Below are 19,730 nucleotides of genomic sequence, written 5' to 3' on the forward strand. Positions count from 1 at the left end.
CCACTTACTCACTTGTCGCTATACCTTTATCCGCCCATGATTTTGTAGATGGCCTTTTAGAATTATCGTTACAGCAAGTAAGCTTTATACGAATTTCATTAAATAGACAATTAGATCTTGTGTTTGTTTCAGACCCGTCTGAGGTCACGGTATGTAGAATTGATGCTCTTGTTGTACCTGAAGACCGATATCATCCAACAATGGAATTGACAATTTGCCTCCCCTGCTCTGATACCCTCTCTCCTTTAGTGTCGCCAACTAAAATTAGATGTTTTCGTAAATGTGACTATAATAAAGTTAACGATATGATTTCTCATTATAATTGGACAGACTTGTACAATTGTACAGACATTGAAAGTGCCACCGAACAATTCTATATAGTGATAAATACTTTTTTTAATGAATGCGTTCCTGATAGGTTTCCTTCAAACCTAAACAGGCCTCCTTGGTTCACCAATGCGCTTAAAAGACTTAAAAACCTTAAATCAAATACTTATAAAAAGTATAAAAAATCGGGTAAGCCATCAGATTTTTCGAAATATGTAGTGGCTCGATCTATGTATCTCAATCGATGTAAATTTTTCAACTTTGTTAATGCCAAGCGTAAGTCATCGGCATTGCCTTCATCGGAACGTCTAAACTCAACGGAGGCATCGACGGATTCTGAAGCATGGTTTTGTTGAGCGAAGATCGACCACCACCAACCTTCTTGAATTGTCATCATTGTATTAAATGGATTTCAGAAAAAAATGCAGACTGACGTTATATATACTGATTTTAGTAAGGCCTTTGACTCCGTCAACCACACTCTTCTTTTATTAAAATTAGATCTGCTTGGGTTTCCTGGTAATCTATTGGATTTCAACTTACTTGAATGGTAGGACTCAGAGGGTTATATTCAAGAATGCTGTTTCAAAATTGATCTACGTGACATCTGGAGTGCCTCAGGGAAGTCATCTGGGCCCTTTGTTGTTTACTTTGTTTATCAAAGATCTTCCCTCTATCATAATGTATGCTGATGATGTTAAGCTTTGTTTATCATATAATGATATAGCGTCGGGATTTAATTTACAGTCAGATATTGATTGTTTTCATGGATGGTGTGAGTACAACCTTTTAAAGTTGAACTACCTTAAATACAACGTTATGACTTTTTATAGGGGTACTCCTACGTTTATCAGTTTCTTTCTTGAAAATACGCCAATCGACCGTATATATTCAGTTGCCACACAATGTCCACTGTTAACAAAGCCATGAGAGTTCTTGGGTTTATAAAGCGTTGTTCAAAAGAATTTACCTCCCTTGTGCGTCCTATTTTGGAATATTGTTCGTCGGTTTGGAGATTACTGTTGCTTAATTTACCTACACTTGCTAGTCGTAGAACAATTCTTGGTACTTTTTATACCCTTGCAGAGGGTATTATAATTTTGGTCAAAAGTGTGCAACGCAGTGAAGGAGACATCTCCGACCATATAAAGTATATATATTCTTGATCAGGATCACCTCCTGAGTTGATATAGCCATGTCCGTCTGTCCGTCTGTCCGTCTGTCTGTCCGTCTGTCTGTTTCTACGCGAACTAGTCTCTCAGTTTTAAAGATATCGAATTGAAACTTTGCACACACCCTTCTTTCCTTTGCACGCAGTATATAAGTCGGAACGGCCGGGATCGTCCGACTATATCCTCTAGCTGCCATATAACTGAACGATCGGAAATGCCATAACTTGTTTTTAAAGTTAGGAAGTTGGGATTTTCTATGGGTTTTACATTTGGCCAATAAATTTTACGTACCAAATTTTATAAGGATCGGCCGACTATATCCTATAGCTGCCATATAACTGAACGATCGGAAATGCCGCAACTTTGGTGTTTGTAAAGTTAGAAAGTTGGGATTTTCTATGGGTTTTACATTTGGCCAATCAATTTGACGTACCAAATTTTATAAGGATCGGCCGACTATATCCTATAGCTGCCATATAACTGATTGATCGGAAATGACATAACTTTGGTGTTTGTAAAGTTAGGAAGTTGGGATTTTCTATGGGTTTTATTTTTGGCCAATCAATCCGACCTACCAAACTTCATAAGGATCGGCCGACTATATCTTATAGCTGCCATATAACTGAACGATTGGAAATGCCATAACTTTGGTGTTTTTAAAGTTAGGAAGTTGGGATTTTATATGAGTATTTAGAATGCATCATATGAATAATTTTGGAGAATATAATTTACAGAGTATTCTGCAAGGGTATATCAACTTCGGCTCCGCCCGAAGTTAGCTTTCCTTTCTTGTTTTATTCAAAATCTTATAAGAGGTGATATTGATTCTGCAGAACTTGTAAACCGCCTAATTTTTAATGTTCCTGTTAGACTTACACGAAATTATATTCCTCTAAATTTGCAACGATGCACATCAACTTTTTGTCTGCACGACCCTTTTCGCGTTCTATGTAATAATTATAACATCCTTTATCATTTAATTTGCATTCCAACTTCTATCCTGTTATTAAAAACTAATATGTTAACTCATTTGCTTTACTCTTAATTGTGCCTTTTATTTTCATTTGTGTCTTGTCTTTATTTAATTTATGTATTTTCCTCGCGAACTCGAATTTTTTGCCCAAATTGAAAATGGGACCCCGCGCGTAACAAGCACGTGCTTGGTGTCGTTGGGCCACTTGTTTGTACTGCTCGAAGAGCATCAACGTCCATCAGTAAGTTAATTTGATTTTTAATTTATGAAAATAATGTTGTACATCCCCGATTTCTTCGTTTCTTTTTATAAATTCAATGTTTCTAGAAAAATAATTAATTGGTCTTTCAGTTATTGAAATGTAATTTTGATTATCTTTGTGTTCCATCTACGCTGTTAGCAACTTCTCCTAACAAGTTTTCTTCTATTTTAACCCTTGATATTGCATCAGCTACATAATTTTCTTTTCCTGGCAAATATTTTATTTGATAATCGAATTCATTTAATTTAATTTTCCATCTTTGTAATTTCATGTTTGGTTCTTTTATGTTACTCAACCAAACTAATGGTTTGTGATCACTTAAGATTTCGAAAGGTCTGCCAAACAAGTATGATCTGAAATATTTTGTAGCCCATACGATAGCTAGAAGTTCTTTTTCTATTGTATAATAATTTTTTCGAGTTCTTTCAATGTTCTACTGGCGTAACATATTGGTTTATGATTTTGTGATAGGACTGCTCCTATGGCTATATTGCTAGCATTTTTTCGAATGCCTCTACATATGTTTATAATCTTGCAGAGGGTATTATAATTTTGGTCAAAAGTGTGCAACGCAGTGAAGGAGACATCTTCGACCCTATAAAGTATATATATTCTTGATCAGGATCACCTCCTGAGTTGATATAAGCATGTCCGTCTGTCCGTCTGTCTGTTTCTACGCAAACTAGTCTCTCAGTTTTAAAGATATCGAATTGAAACTTTGCACACACCCTTCTTTCCTTTGCACGCAGTATATAAGTCGGAACGGCCGAGATCGGCCGACTATATCCCATAGCTGCCATATATCTGATTGATCGGAAATGCCATAACTTTGATGTTTGTAAAGTTAGAAAGCTAAGATTTTCTATGGGTTTTATATTTGGCCAATCAATCCGACCTACCAAATTTCATAAGGATCGGTCGACTATATCCTATAGCTGCCATTTAACTGAACGATTGGAAATGCTATAACTTTGGTTTTTTAAAGTTAGGAAGTTGGAATTTTTTATGAGTGTTAAGAATGCATCATATAAATATTTTGGAGAATATCAACTTCGGCTCCGCCCGAAGTTAGCTTTCTTTCTTGTTTTTCTTCAATGTTAATTGTGGCTCCTTTCTTTAATTTCATGGTCATAGGTTTAACTACATTTGCAAAATTTGGTATAAATTTCCCATAAAATCCACACAGTCCTAAAAACGATTTTATTTCCTTTGGAGTTTTTGTTATGGGGAAATTTATAATGGCACTGATCTTTTTTGGGTTTGGTTTTATACCTGTGGTAGTAATTAGAAATTCTGTATCTTTTTTCAAGAATTCACATTTGTATAATTGTAATTTTAAATTTGCGTCGCGTAACTTTTCAAATACTTTCCTTAGTGATAAAATATGTTCTTCCAATGAAGTGGAAAAAATTATTATTTCATCTAAATAAACCAAGAAATCTTTATAAATTAGTTATAATAAATTGTTCATATATCTTTGGAACGTAGCGGGAGCATTTTTGAGCCCAAATGGCATTCGTGTATATTCGTAATGGCCATTTTTTGTTGAAAATGCTTTTTTAGGGATTGATTCGGGATCCATTTGAATTTAATGGCATCCTTTTGCTAAATCAATTTTTGTGAAATACTGAAATCTTCCCAATTTGTCTAATATTTCGTCCATCCTAAGTATTGAAAATTGATATTTTTATCCCATTTAAATTTTAGGAACCATCCAGATGGGTGAACAGTAAGGAGATTTCAATTTACAAATTATTCCCTCTTCCATCATTTCATTCATTTGTTTGTCGACTTCTTCGTCGAATGTTTGAGGTTATTTATAAGGTTTCTTATAAATGGATCCTCGTGTTTGGTTTGAATGCTATGTTTAATTGTACTTGTGAAAGTCAAATTTTCGCCGTTGAATTCAAATAAAACCTTTTTCAAACATTTTTTTCTTTGTTTAAGTGGTCTAACCGGAATTCATTGCATACGAAGTTCATTATCAATGGCGAAATTAAAAAATTGATCCTCATATAAGGATGGATTAAGGCTTTTTATTGCGGTCTTATCCTCTTCAATCTTTTCTTTTGGAGATGTTGGATTAAGGCATTTTATTGCGGTCTTATCCTTCTTATCATCATCACCATACATGACAATTAACTTATCTTCACCTAATGTTACTGTTTCCTTTTCAAAGTTTATTTTAACTTTACATCCTGTTAAAAAATCCCTTCCTATTAGAACATCATAATTGTTCGAAAATGTATGTAAATAAAATTTTTTGTTATATTGTACAAATTTTACTTGGTTTTATTACTACACTCTTTTTATACCCTTGCAGAGGGTATTATAATTTTGGTCAAAAGTGTGCAACGCAGTGAAGGAGACATCTCCGACCCTATAAAGTATATATATTCTTGATCAGGATCACCTCCTGAGTTGATATAGCCATGTCCGTCTGTCCGTCTGTCCGTCTGTCCGTCTGTCTGTTTCTACGCAAACTAGTCTCTCAGTTTTAAAGCTATCGGATTGAAACTTTGCACACACCCTTCTTTCCTTTGCACGCAGTATATAAGTCGGAACGGCCGGGATCGGCCGACTATATCCTATAGCTGCCATATAACTGATTGATCGGAAATGCCATAACTTTCGTGTTTGTAAAGTTAGGAAGTTGGGATTTTCTATGGGTTTTATATTTGGCCAATCAATCCGACCTACCAAATTTCATAAGGATCGGCCGACTATATCCTATAGCTGCCATATAACTGATTGATCGGAAATGCCATAACTTTGGTGTTTGTAAAGTTAGAAAGTTGGGATTTTCTATGGGTTTTATATTTGGCCAATCAATCCGACCTACCAAATTTCATAAGGATCGGCCGACTATATCCTATAGCTGCCATATAACTGATTGATCGGAAATGCCATAACTTTGGTGTTTGTAAAGTTAGGAAGTTGGGATTTTCTATGGGTTTTATTTTGGCCCAATCAATTCGACATATTAAATTTCATAAGGATCGGCCGACTATATCCTATAGCTGCCATATAACTGATTGATCGGAAATGAAATAACTTTGGTGTTTTTAAAGTTAGGAAGGTGGGATTTTTATGAGTATTAAAAATGCATCATATGAATAATTTTGGAGAATATAATTTGCAGAATATTCTGCAAGGGTATTTCAACTTCGGCTCCGCCCGAAGTTAGCTTTCCTTTCTTGTTTAATTCTAATGATGTAGACTTTTAATTTTTCATTGTTAATTTCAAGATCCCCAAAATTTTCGTTCATTATATTGATAGATGAACCTGTGTCTACCATGGCTTTAAGAAGTTTACCTTTTATGCCTACTCTAATATAGGAGTAAAAGTTTCTGGCTCCGAGGCTGTTTGCTGACAATTTACATCCATCCCATTCTGTATGCTATCGCTTTCTCTTTGTCTCTTGACAGGTGTACTTGGAGAATTATTGGACGTTGATGCTTGGTAATTTTGAGTTTTGAGCTCTGAATTGGGCTAGAGAATTTCTAAATTCATGATAATAACGATTTTGATTTGCTGAGGACTGAGGAACTGTTGAATTATTTGAATTTTGATTTGAATTTGAATGACTGTTAAAATTATTACAGTGTCTTGCGTAATAAATTGAATTATTCCATTGATAATAATAGTTTTGGTGGGTATTTCTCGAATTCCTGCGATTATCGTGACGCACAGACCTACAGCTCTCAAAAGGATCTGCATCGCAATGTCCTAATACCATTGCTGTTTCTTTTAAATTATTAATTGTGGAAATATCCCTTTTTGACTATGCATTAAATAATCTATCAGGATGTTTCCTTTCTATACATATTTGAATGGTTTTATTTAATGATGCTGTATAAAGTGATTTATCAGTGGGGTCTGTCTCTAATTCTAATTTATTAATCATATTTGCGGATTTACGTTATAGCTCGCTTACGAACTTACTGATGCTTCCTTTGTAAGTCTTCTGTTTTTTGATGTTAACGAGATCTTCATATGGCCTATGGTCCTTGAATTCTCTAATTAAGGCCAGTTTTGTAGAAATCCAGTTGATCGTCTTCTCTTCGGATAAAACAGCTTTAGCAGCGTCCACTATAGTTCTCTCTATAGCTTCGTAGATGATGTGTGTTTGACGAGCGTCCTGAATATATCCGCCTAGATCAGCGGGAAGAAAGACAATTCTTTTATCTGACCAATCAATTGGTTCAGATGGATTTTGGATATCTGAGGTGGATTTGCCATTTTTTTTTTTTTTCAATAAGTTCTTGCAATACTTAACTTTTAATATTGAGATTGACCGAATTGGATTTTATTTTGTTTGCATAAGTTTTGCAATATTGCACTATTAATAATGAGATTGGCTGAATTGGATTTTCAATTGTTTACGCACGACGATTTCACTTGAAATCCTACCGACTGCGGCAATTAAATATTCGTACCGTAAGTTTATTATAAAAAAAACTTCATTTTATTTTAATCAAACCGATAAAATTTTATTTTGTATTTGGAAGATTACCGACCTGATAGTTAGAAGTCTCAAACTGAACTCGCTCCCTAACTCCTACTTTATTAACGATCAAACTTCGCTTCTGAGCTTTGGAGCTTTTTAATGTGTGGCTAATGTGTGGATAGTCAGATCAGCGGCTCGTTCTAATTGTTTAGTCTTTAGTCTGAAGTTTTTATTAGGTTTCGATTTCTCTGAGGGTGTCTTAAAGTAATGTCTACGTGTGTAAGTATGTGTGGGTGTGTAGACATGTACATAGAGGTTTGTGGTGCTATGTCACTCCTCCAACCTTTGAATTTGGCCTGTCCTCAGGTCGATAAATTTGGATATAAGAAAATATTATCTTCTACGTTTATCGTAGGTTGATCGTTTACATTTTCTTGGCTTTTTGGTGTTTCTTCCTTTGATTTTAGATATTTTACAATTAGCTTTCTTGGTATATTTATACCCGTTACTCGTATAGTAAAAGGGTATATTGTATTCGTGCAAAACTATGTAACAGGTAGAAGGAAGCGTTTCCGACCCTATAAAGTATATATATTCTTGTTCAGGATGACTAGCCGAGTCCATCTAGCCATGTCCGTCTGTCCGTCTGTCTGTCCGTCCGTATGAACGCTGAGATCTCGCAAACTATAAAAGCTAGAAGATTGGCATTTTGCATGTAGATTTTAGGAGTTCCCACGCAGCGCATGTTTGTTCAAAATGGTGCCACGCCCCCTCTGACGCCCACAAGCCACAAGCTGTGGCCACAGTTTTGATGATATTATGAAAATATTAATTGATATGTATTTGTTTCGTCAATAAATATCGATTGGTCTAATAAAAGTTTGCCACGCCCACTCTAACGCCCAAAAACCCATTAAACGATTAAGCCTGGCTAGCGCCTACATTTCCGCCTTTCATGGCGCCATCTAACGGATGACTTTGGAATTAAATTTCTATTAAAGGAAATTGCGATGGTTTTCATTTGTCAATACCAAACTATATCCCAAGTACTATGCAGATCAAATCAAGTTAGCCAAATTGGAGGTCTGAGTCAAACAATGGCATATGTGTGTATGCTGGTGCAGGACAAAAGCTGCCTCCGCTAAAGCAGCGCTGGTGCTGATGCTCGTGCTGTAAAGCTGCCAGCATTAAGAGATCGCCGAATTCAAATTGATAATTTGAACTTATTGTCCTTTTTTCCTGTGGTCACTATAATTCACATTATGTTACAAAAAAAAAAAAAACATACAAGAAGGGTATCTAATAGTCGAGACACTCGTCAAATACTGTTTACGCCGCTCTCCCCTCTTTTAAACTGCCCGCGCTTCCCTCGTAGCGAATGCCCACTCGCCCGCACTGGATGCTCGCGACTCCAGGCTCTCCCGCTCTCCCGCACTGGACGCGTGCGATTCCAGGCTCTCCCGCCTTCCCGCTCCCGGAATCTCTCCACTGCGCTTTGAAACGCAGCGCTTAATTAGGTTTAAGTTAGTCTTTCATTGTCTCAATAGTGAAATACCTCGCCCGGCCGGTCCGCGTTATAACACGAAAAAAGTTCATCGAGTCTTTTTGTTCCTTTCTCGCGATCGTCGAGTGTTTTATCAATCTATTCCACAGCTTGCCACCCGGCTACGTTCAACAGCCGCAACGCCCGACGAAGCTGCCTTCCATCGACAAACACCCGCGACGCCCCAAATCTTCATTTTTTGGTCCTTCGAGCCGGATAAGTGCCAATTTATTAATTTTTTTATTAACTGCCGGTCGACAGTCAGCCATTCGAAGAACATAATTCGTTTGACTTTCTGTACGATTTGTCTAAAATCCAAGTCCGATTTAATCCGACGACGGCAGTTAGTAAATTACAATTCCAATTCCGTCTTTCATTTCTTCGTTCTCTTTTAACGTGCGGCCATATTGCCGATTTTCTAATTCCTTTTCGTGTGCATATTGATGTACAAAATTCATATTCGCATTTGGCCGTACATCCACTAAATATACATCCACCATCAAATCGAAGAAAATAAAAAATATAAATCCAAATTAAAGTGTGCAAATAAAAAGTCAAGCGTACAGTGAAAAATAAATTAATTTAAAAAAAAATTCAGTGAACAGTGAAAAATAAATTAATTTCAAAATGGAGTTCCAATTAATTTTCCACAAAAAAGTGAAACAAAAATTAAGTGTTCCGCCAATTTCGGCCCACAAATATTTTTGATATTAATTTTTTATTGTACATCCGCTGTGACAATATTTGCTTACATTATTAAAAATGCAAATACATTCCACAATAAATCGAAAATTTACAACACATACCCGCCGGCCAAATTTACAATAAAATTTTCCGCCATATTGATTACATATATTACATCCATATTACATATATTACATATTTCATATATATATACATACTTACATTTATACATATTTTTCTACATAACTACACCAAAATTCCGAAAGCTCAAGTATTTCCGTCGGCCATCCAATAAATATATATTAAATAAATTCCTAAAGCCGACGTGAAATAACTTTTGTGTCTCAGTGTGTTTTTCTTAGTTACATATTTTGGGCACTATCCATCCATACATCTACACATACACGCGAATTGCAGTACCGCAAAAAGCTCGATAATCCCGCGCATTCCAGCGTCACCAATACACAGCCCGCAAAAGTTCGGGCAGTTGTTTTTCAATCATCCCATAAATAAATTCCAACAAAATTAATAAACACCAAGTTCAACTCCAATAAAATTAAACAAATACTGAGAATTACTGCCAGTTCCAAAAAGAAAAAAAAAAGGGGAGAAATATAAAATACTGTCGCCATCGCGGAACTAGTGGAATCAATTTATTAATTTATTGATTTATTAATTTGTTTCTTCGGTTTCACTTTTTTTACAAAAAAAAAAAAACTCCCTTTCCAGTATTTTTTTTCTTATTTATTGAGCTTGGTAAATCTGCATATATATCGATACTCAATTTTTTCTTTTGGGGATAAAAAAGAAAAATTCGAAAAAAATACCACCCGCATACCACTGAAAGGTATTATTTTTTGTTTTTTTTTTGTCTCCGAATATTTTTAAAATAAAGAAAAACAAAACCAATAAACTCCAAACACTGCCGGGGACATCCAATCCCATCCTAATTCGGCCAACTACCCCCTATAAAATACTAAACGACAAATACCTCATCAAATACAGTATTTTTTCAGTATTTTTTATTTTGTGGTATTTTTTGGTATTTTTTTCCATTCTTGCTCCATCGTTCCACCAAAAGCCTGGGGAATATTTTAACCATAATTCAGCCACGCATATCGACTATTGTCGATACCCTATTTCCACCGGTCCATAAGTGGGTCCGTAATTGTTTCGCTGATTTTTGTCCGAAATATCAGCGCGCACATTCCATCCTAACAACATCCTAGTTTGGTATGTCCAGGAAAAGTTCCAACAAACTATCCCCTGTTCCATCACCGAAAATACCAAAAATCACGGTAAGGACGCCCACACCTAAAAAGGTCAAGACGCCACCTCCCAAAAAGGCTCCTTCTTCCATCGAAAGAACCACGCGAGCCAGCACAAAAATGGTTGCAACGGCTGCCGACCTCGCTATGAGCCAGTTTATTGAAGTCTCGGATCGACTGTCCGAATTGGAATCGCGAATAAATATTCCCTCGGCGGTCCCTCCTACGTTATCCGTCCTCAATATTCGCCGAGACGAAATCCGAGAGGTATGGGTCCGAATCAAAAAAGAATACGATGCCTGTACCGCATGCCTTGTAGCAGCCGGAGAAGGTGCAGCTGACAGCTTGCCAGTCCTCAAGGCTAAGTACGGGTATTGCTACAGCGCGTACGAATGGTGCGGCGCCCAGATAGCAGATATGATAGCGCAAACTCCGCAACTTCCGCAACCTCCCCCAACGCCAGCTGATCCTTCTCAGACATACATTCCGTCAGGCTGCCGGCTTCCGCCGTGCGATACCGAAGTTTTTACCGGCGACTATCTTCGTTGGCCAACCTTTAGGGATCTCTTCACGGCAATTTATATCAACAATCCCAGACTCACTCCTGTCGAAAAATTATTTCACCTTAATGCTAAAACGAGTGGCGACGCTCACAATATAGTTTCAAATTCACCCCTTACTAATGATGGCTTTCGATCAGCGTGGGATAACCTCACTGAGCGTTTCGAAAAGAAGCGATTGTTAGTTAACAGTCAATTAAAGATACTTTTCAATGTACCGTCCGTCACACAGGAGTCTGGGTCAGCTTTGAAAGAACTTCAAAGTACCATCCAGGGTTGCCTTACTGCACTAGAAATGTCCGGTATTCAGGTCGAAACTTGGGATTGCCTCTTGGTGTATATGTGCTCGTCCAAACTCCCAAAGCTTACGCTTTCCCTATGGGAGCAGTCCCTCCATAACAAAGCCGAGATCCCTACGTGGCACGAGCTTAACGTTTTCCTAACGGAGCGTCACAGGACACTAGAAGCCATAAATGATGTTCGACCATCAGGTTCTAGTCAGACTCAGCCCAGGGCATCCACTTCCAACTCGGCGTCTCGAAGAATAAATTCATACGAGACAAGGGTAGCACCTAGGCAACCTAGAGGGTGCGATCTCTGTAATAGAGAGAACCATCCTGTACGCACATGCGCCAAATTTCTCCAGATGACGGTCGACCAACGCATCGCATATATAAAAAGAAAACAGCTGTGTTTAAACTGCTTTGCGCGGACACATCAGTTGCGCGACTGCGAAAGCGCACATAACTGCTTCACGTGCCGCGGCCGCCATCACACCCTCCTACACCGAGGCAGCCCATCCCCAGCGCGCGCAAATCCAATGCCAACGCCCAGATCCAGACCAAATACTCTCGGTCCCTCGGCTGCCAGTGGCACGCAGTCAACGCTTCAGAATTATTTTGCGGCAGGCACTAGGTCAGTCCTCCTAGGCACCGCTATAATTAATATATGCCATCGAGGTTCCAATTTCCAAGCGCGAGCCTTAATAGACTCGGATCTGAGGCGACCTTCATCACTGAGCGCCTTTTCAACCTGATTAAACTGCCGTTCCAGGTTATTCGAGCACAGGTCTCAGGACTTAATCAAACGGTCTCCGCTGAGACCAAAAAGATCTGTCAATTCACGATCCGTTCTCCGACCCGGCCTAGCTTGCAGTTAAACACCACTGCCTACGTGCTTCCACAAATAGCCGGAAATCTTCCTTCATGTCCGCTTCCGCAACATTTCCTGCGAGACCTTCCCGAACTTCCGCTAGCGGATCCAAAGTTTTATGAGAGCGCACAAATAGATATTCTAATCGGGGCCGATATACTTCCATCCATTCTACTAAGCGGTACCCGAGCGAACATCTGTGGCTCGCTTCTCGGTCAAGAGACCATTTTCGGCTGGATTCTAACAGGACCAGTACCCGCTCCGAGGCATGATCAAATATCATCCTTTTCCACGCAAGTTGCACACACGTATGAAGCTTCTCTCGATAAACTCCTCACCAAATTCTGGGAGGTGGAGGATCTGCCAGTAAAAGTGGCAAAAGAATCCGACGTGTTTTGTGAGGACAATTTCCTTCGGACCACCACAAAAGACGAGACCGGCAGGTATGTCGTGAGTCTTCCTTTTCGAGATCCTGAGAACATTAATTGCTCCTTAGGACATTCCAGATCCCAGGCGCTGGCTCAATTTTTAAGAAACGAGCAGCGGCTAAAAAGGGACAGTACGTTAAAATCCAAGTACGACTCAGTTATTCAAGAATATCTCGACCTCAATCACATGAGAGAAGTCCTTCCTACCCACGATTCAGCATGTTACTACCTGCCACACCATGCAGTGTTAAAACCGGAGAGTACGACCACCAAGCTTCGAGTGGTATTCAACGCTTCCAGCCCCTCAGACAATGGGGTCAGCTTAAATGATATCCTTCATGCTGGCCCGGTCCTACAGTCCGATCTAACCATCCAGATCCTGAAGTGGCGATATTTCCGATTTGTGTATAGTGCTGACATCGAGAAAATGTACCGGCAGATCTGGGTAGATCCGAAGCAGACAGCGTTCCAACGTATCTTATTCCGCGATAGGGAAGGATACTTTCGAGATTTTGAGCTAAAAACTGTTACGTTTGGGGTCAATTGTGCGCTGTTCCTGGCAATTCGGGTTCTGCAACAGCTAGCGACTGACGTGCAACTAACCCATCCAAGGGCGCGTAAAGTTATTCGTGGTTGCATGTATGTCGATGATGTCCTTTCGGGAGCTGACTCTGCAGAAGAGGCTCACCTCACCATTCGCGAGTTGCAGAGTGCCCTCGATTCGGCTGGTTTTCCATGGAGGAAATGGACCTCCAACCACAAAGAAGTTCTGGCTCATATCGGAACTGATCATCTTTTAACTGCCGATTTCCTCGAAATAGATACGGAAAGCACGGCGAAAACTCTCGGAGTCCGTTGGAAAGCAACATCCGATGAGTTTTTCTTCGCCCTCCCCGACCTATCCACCGAAGCTACACTCACAAAACGGCATGTTCTCTCCCAAATTGCGAAGCTGTTTGATCCAGCAGGCTGGCTCGCTCCTTTCGTGGTCTGTGCCAAGATTTTCATGCAGGAGATCTGGCTGCGTGATCTAGGGTGGGATGATGAACTTCCAATTGAACTGTGCCAAAAGTGGCGTGATTTCCTTAAAAGCTACTCAGTCCTAGATCAAGTCCGAATTCCCAGATGGGTTTCCTTCCGCCCAGAATTCCGAGTGGAACATCACGGATTCTGTGATGCCTCTCAAAAGGCGTACGGTGCTGCGATCTATGTGCGCGTCGAGATGGGGCACACGACGCTAGTGCATCTTCTCACGGCCAAGACGCGCGTTGCGCCAGTAAAAACTGTGTCGCTTCCCAGACTAGAGCTGTGTGGAGCTCTATTGCTATCCGAGATGGCCGAATCCATCCTCCCCCATATGCCGATGCTGTCCTCGAAACTCCATTGTTGGACCGATTCCACGATTGTGCTTCCATGGCTAGCCAAACCAGCATTCCAGTGGACAACGTTCGTTGCCAATCGGGTATCAAAGATCACCCAGTCCACAGAGGCAGCCAATTGGTCGCATGTTCAATCCGAACACAATCCAGCTGACTTGGCCAGTCGGGGCGTGCCATTACAAGAACTGGTCGACAACTCCCTTTGGTGGCATGGGCCCACTTGGTTGCAAAAGCCACGAGATCAGTGGCCTGCCCAAAGCACCGATTTACAGGTGACCGAAGTGGAAAGGCGTCCTGTCAAGGCCCATGTTGCGTCCAGTCCGACAGAGGAGATCCTTGATCGCTTTTCCAAGTTAAATAGAGCTCTACGGGTCTTTGCGTATGTCCACCGTTTTGTCCAGCGATGTAGGAAACAGTCGCCGATTCCGGAAGTCCATCTAGAAGCCCAAGAACTTGTCGCCGCTGAACGGCTCATGGTCATTAGCACTCAGCGCAGATATTTTGCTAATGAATATCGCTGCTTGAGTCAAAAGCGTCCTGTGTCCGCGACAAGTTCCATCCTCTCCTTGAACCCCTTTCTAGATGAGAAAGGGCTTATAAGGGCGTGCGGCCGAATAACGGCCTCCGAAAATTTGCGATATGATGAACGACATCCTATAATCCTCCCGTACGAATGTGCACTCTCGCGACTACTGGTAAACTTTACGCATCTCATAACGTTGCACGGAGGTAACCAGTTAGTCGTACGTCTCACCCGGTCAAGATATTGGGTTCCGAAAATAAAGAACTTGGTAAAGGCCGTTATTAACTCCTGCAAGGTCTGCGTTATCCATAAGAAGCGATTGCAAGTTCAGATGATGGGAAGTTTTCCGAAAGAGCGAGTCTCTTTTTCCCGGCCATTCACGTACACAGGGATGGACTACGCTGGCCCTTTCGACATAAAAAATTACACAGGCAGAGCTTGCCTAATTACAAAAGGGTATGTGTTGGTTTTCGTGTGTTTCTCTTCAAAGGCCATCCATCTAGAGCCTACATCCGATCTGACGACCGAGAAATTTCTCGCCGCTTTCGCTCGGTTCGTATCCAGAAGAGGTTGTCCCCGTCAAGTGCAGTCCGACAATGGGAAAACCTTTGTCGGCGCTGCCACCCTGCTCTCCCGAGATTTTCTACAAGCCGTAAAAGAGTCTGTGACTGATGCGTATAGTCATCAGCAGCTCAACTGGCAATTCATTCCTCCGGGGGCACCCCATATGGGAGGCCTGTGGGAAGCGGGTGTCAAAAGCTTCAAAACCTTGTTTTACAAGTCCACCGCTACTCGAAAGTACACTTTTCAAGAACTTTCAACCCTCCTAGCGAAAATTGAAGCTTGTCTAAATTCCAGACCGCTATCTCCTATGTCTGAAGATCCCACTGATCTCTTAGCATTGACACCAGGGCATTTTCTAGTCGGCGGACCTCTTCTGTCCATACTGGAACCCGAATTAAAAGGGGAATCCAAGTCCATTGTGAATCGGTGGCAACACTTAAAGGCGCTCCATCAACAATTCCAAGCTCGATGAAAAGAGGAGTATCTCAAAGAGCTCCACAAGCGTAACAAGTGGCAGTCCCCGACCGCGTTGGCGACATGGTAGTCGTCAAGGAGGACAATCTGCCCTCGAATGAGTGGCGCCTTGGCAGAATCGACTCTGTCTTTCCGTGGGCTGACGGCAATGTCCGTGTCGTCAGCATTCTCACGGCACGCAGGATTATCAAGCGTCCCGTGACCAAGGTGGTTCTTCTGCCAGGAGAACACTCCAACCGTCTTCCTCAACCAACATCCTCCACATAATTCCCCAACAATCCTCGCCATCTAAGCAGTTTCAAATCATCTTTTTTTTATCCATTACTCCCTACCTACCTGTGGGAAGCGGGTGTCAAAAGCTTCAAAACCTTGTTTTACAAGTCCACCGCTACTCGAAAGTACACTTTTGAAGAACTTTCAACCCTCCTAGCGAAAATTGAAGCTTGTCTAAATTCCAGACCGCTATCTCCTATGTCTGAAGATCCCACTGATCTCTTAGCATTGACACCAGGGCATTTTCTAGTCGGCGGACCTCTTCTGTCCATACTGGAACCCGAATTAAAAGGGGAATCCAAGTCCATTGTGAATCGGTGGCAACACTTAAAGGCGCTCCATCAACAATTCCAAGCTCGATGAAAAGAGGAGTATCTCAAAGAGCTCCACAAGCGTAACAAGTGGCAGTCCCCGACCGCGTTGGCGACATGGTAGTCGTCAAGGAGGACAATCTGCCCTCGAATGAGTGGCGCCTTGGCAGAATCGACTCTGTCTTTCCGTGGGCTGACGGCAATGTCCGTGTCGTCAGCATTCTCACGGCACGCAGGATTATCAAGCGTCCCGATACCAAGGTGGTTCTTCAAAATTTCATTCGTGTCTGTTTTGAGCCAAGTAGAAGTTTTCATTTTCAAAAGATTCTCAGAATTTATTTTAGTTAAGTCATCGTGTTTTAATAATTTAAGGTTAAATATACTGTTCGATGACATCATAAGTCAACATTAATTTTGATTTAATTATTATTATTGTTATAAATAACTTCGTTCATGCTTATTAATAATTTGAATTCTTTGCCAACTTGTTATATTTAATTACCCCACACTGTAATCATATGCTTATGTTTTGAATTCGCCTTACGCTCTTTTATACATGCAGCTTACACATGTACATACATACATATTTCTCTTTGTAATCTCGAAATCGAACATTAAAAATCAGTGCATATTAGAGATCGAAACAAGTCGAACGTTATTCTATTCTAATAACTCTGCATTCGGCAGAGTCCGCACATTTTGGCGACCGTGACAGGACTCTGCATTCGGCAAGTCCCACCATAAACCACTTCGAATCATTCCCTCTGCCTTCGGCGGAGAAATAGATTCCATCAACGCCAGAATAATTGGTGTATTTCGGCACGCAGTGCAGCTCATCGGAGTATTGGCAGTACGTTTGGCATCAGCGTTGGATCTCCGGAAGCATCGTTGGATCACCGGAATCTTCGCCACTGGATCGTCGTGGATACCTGAATACAGGGTATGCGCATCATAACCGTCGCAAGTACAGATTTGGAGACCAAAGAACAGCGGCACAAAGAGGACGAAAAACTGTAAGCTAGACTCGCAAATGCAATCGCGGTTTTGTCATTCCACTCTGAACCAAAAGGCATTGCCCATATACACACATACATACTTGTGCAGCTGGTCTGCAAATAAAAAAGCCAAAAATTGAGTTATTTTCCCAAGCATCGGAGTGTTTTGTTTTCTCCCTTTGAACCAAAAGGCATTGCCAACATATTTGGAATTGCTTCACTCAATAATTACTCCACAATTAGTTTTCGCTAAATAAATCGTTGCAAAAATGGCTGATACTCAACTCATGTCTTTAAGACAACAAAGTTTGTCTGGCCCCGCGCTGAGTGTTGTGGCCCCTTTTCAAGTGTCCGAAATCAATTATCCAAAGGCGTTAAAGCAGTTAAAGGAGCGTTACGATAAAAATGTTTTGATTTTCATAGAGCACATATCTAGCTTATTTGATATTCAAATTATGAAAAGATCTGATACCGCAGCTCTTCGTTGTATCTTGGATACCGTCTCCGCGCTGCGTGAATCGTTGTTGTCGTTAGGAACAGAAGCAGATGTTATGAACGCAATACTAATTCATCTTGTTTTATCTAAAATTGATGCAGATTCGAAATTATCGTACGATCGGGTTCAAGAATACGAGGTGTTGCGTACTTGGGAGGATTGTTATCGCAGTTTAAGCCGTCATTGTCAATTTTTGGAGAGCAACGTTAAACGAACATCTGATGAGAAGCCAAAGGAAAGGCCCACGCAGAATAGAAGAGCATTTGTTACGGCACAGGGTGGTTGTAAAAAATGTTCTGTTACTTATCACTCTCTCAATCAGTGCCCTTCATTTGGTTTACTAGACTGGCAGGATAAATTGAATTTCGTCAAGCAATCCGCTCTGTGCATAAATTGTTTGCGCACCGGCCATTTGGCGAGCAGATGTCCAAGTAGATCTCGTTGCCGCGTTTGTCAAGGCTTACATCATACTATTCTGCATAGAACTGCTCATCCAGAGCAACCAACACAAATTGTCTCCCACACATCTCAGCAACAGCGGGAACCCACACATGCTGTTTCCATGCTTTCGCGTCATTCGAGGCGCGCTTTAATTCCTACGGCAATAGTATTGATTAAGGATAAGTTCGGAATATTTCAGCCAGCCAGAGCTTTGCTTGACTCAGGCTCTGAAATAAATTTCATCTCTGAAGAGTTGGCCAAGCTCCTTCAGCTCAGATTCGAGAGACAGAAGTATGACATTTCTGGCATAGGCGATGTCAGAACGCAGATGAGATTCTCGGTCTCAACAACTATTCGATCACGATTATCTGTAAATGAATGGCATTTACAATTCGCTGTAGCCAAGACAATATCGCTTAATCAGCCAGAGCGATTCGTTGACACTTCACAATGGAACATACCCTCAGAGATTGACCTTGCAGATCCAGGCTTCTACATGCCTCACCGGATTGACCTACTTATCAGCACACAAGAGTTTTTTGATTTACTTTCACATGGCAAAATTTCTTTAGGTCCAGGCCTTCCTTGCCTGGTCAATACTGCACTTGGTTGGATCGTTGGCGGAAAGGTTTCTGATATTCCGCAATCCCAAGTCGTAACATGCAACATGGCACGTTCTACGGAGCTGCAAGGTGCATTAGAAAGGTTTTGGCTAATCGAGGAGTTTGATTCGCACGATCAAGGTTTCACCGCAGAAGAGCAGGAATGCGAACGACATTTTGTGGCAAACACAAGGTTTCTCACATCTGGACGAGTCCAAGTTTGCTTGCCATTTAAGGAGAATCCTTGCAAAATGAACGGAGGTTGAGCCGCAACCCGTTGTTAAAGGAGATGTACGTTCAATTCATGAGGGAATACATAGATTTGAATCACATGCAATTGGCATCTGATTTCGACTCTCAAAAGACCCATTATGTAATCCCGCATCATGGAGTCCTGAGATCAGAAAGCAAGACTACCAAGCTGCGTGTTGTGTTTGATGCATCGTGCAAAACAACGTCGAACCTTTCTCTGAATGAGTTGTTGATGATTGGCCCAAGCATCCAGCAGAATCTTATCCTAAGACTTCTTGCCTTTCGCTTATATCGTCATGTACTTGTAGCTGATATCTGCAAGATGTATCGCCAGTTTGAAGTATCACCAGACGATCGTATGTATCAACTTGTTCTCTGGAGAGAATCCTCAGCTGCGCCTTTAGAATTGTTTCAGCTCAACACTGTCACGTACGGCATGTCCTGCGCACCATTTCTAGCAATCAGGAGCTTGAAATATATTGCAGATAAGTTCTCAAATCAGTTTCCCATCGGAGCAGCCGTACTTAAAGAAGATATGTACGTCGATGACCTCCTTACTGGAGCAGACAGTGTCGAAGAGCTTCATCTCAAAGCTACAGA

General features: G+C 40.9%; 1 pseudogene; it reads left to right on the forward strand.

Annotated features, from left to right (window-relative positions):
- LOC123037277 overlaps positions 1-15,590 on the forward strand; it is a 45,392-nt pseudogene extending 29,802 nt beyond the window's left edge.
- The last annotated feature ends 4,140 nt before the right edge of the window (positions 15,591-19,730 follow it).

Source organism: Drosophila rhopaloa, unplaced genomic scaffold (genome assembly GCF_018152115.1).
Source record: "Drosophila rhopaloa isolate 14029-0021.01 unplaced genomic scaffold, ASM1815211v1 contig_155, whole genome shotgun sequence".
Lineage (NCBI taxonomy): Eukaryota > Metazoa > Arthropoda > Insecta > Diptera > Drosophilidae > Drosophila > Drosophila rhopaloa.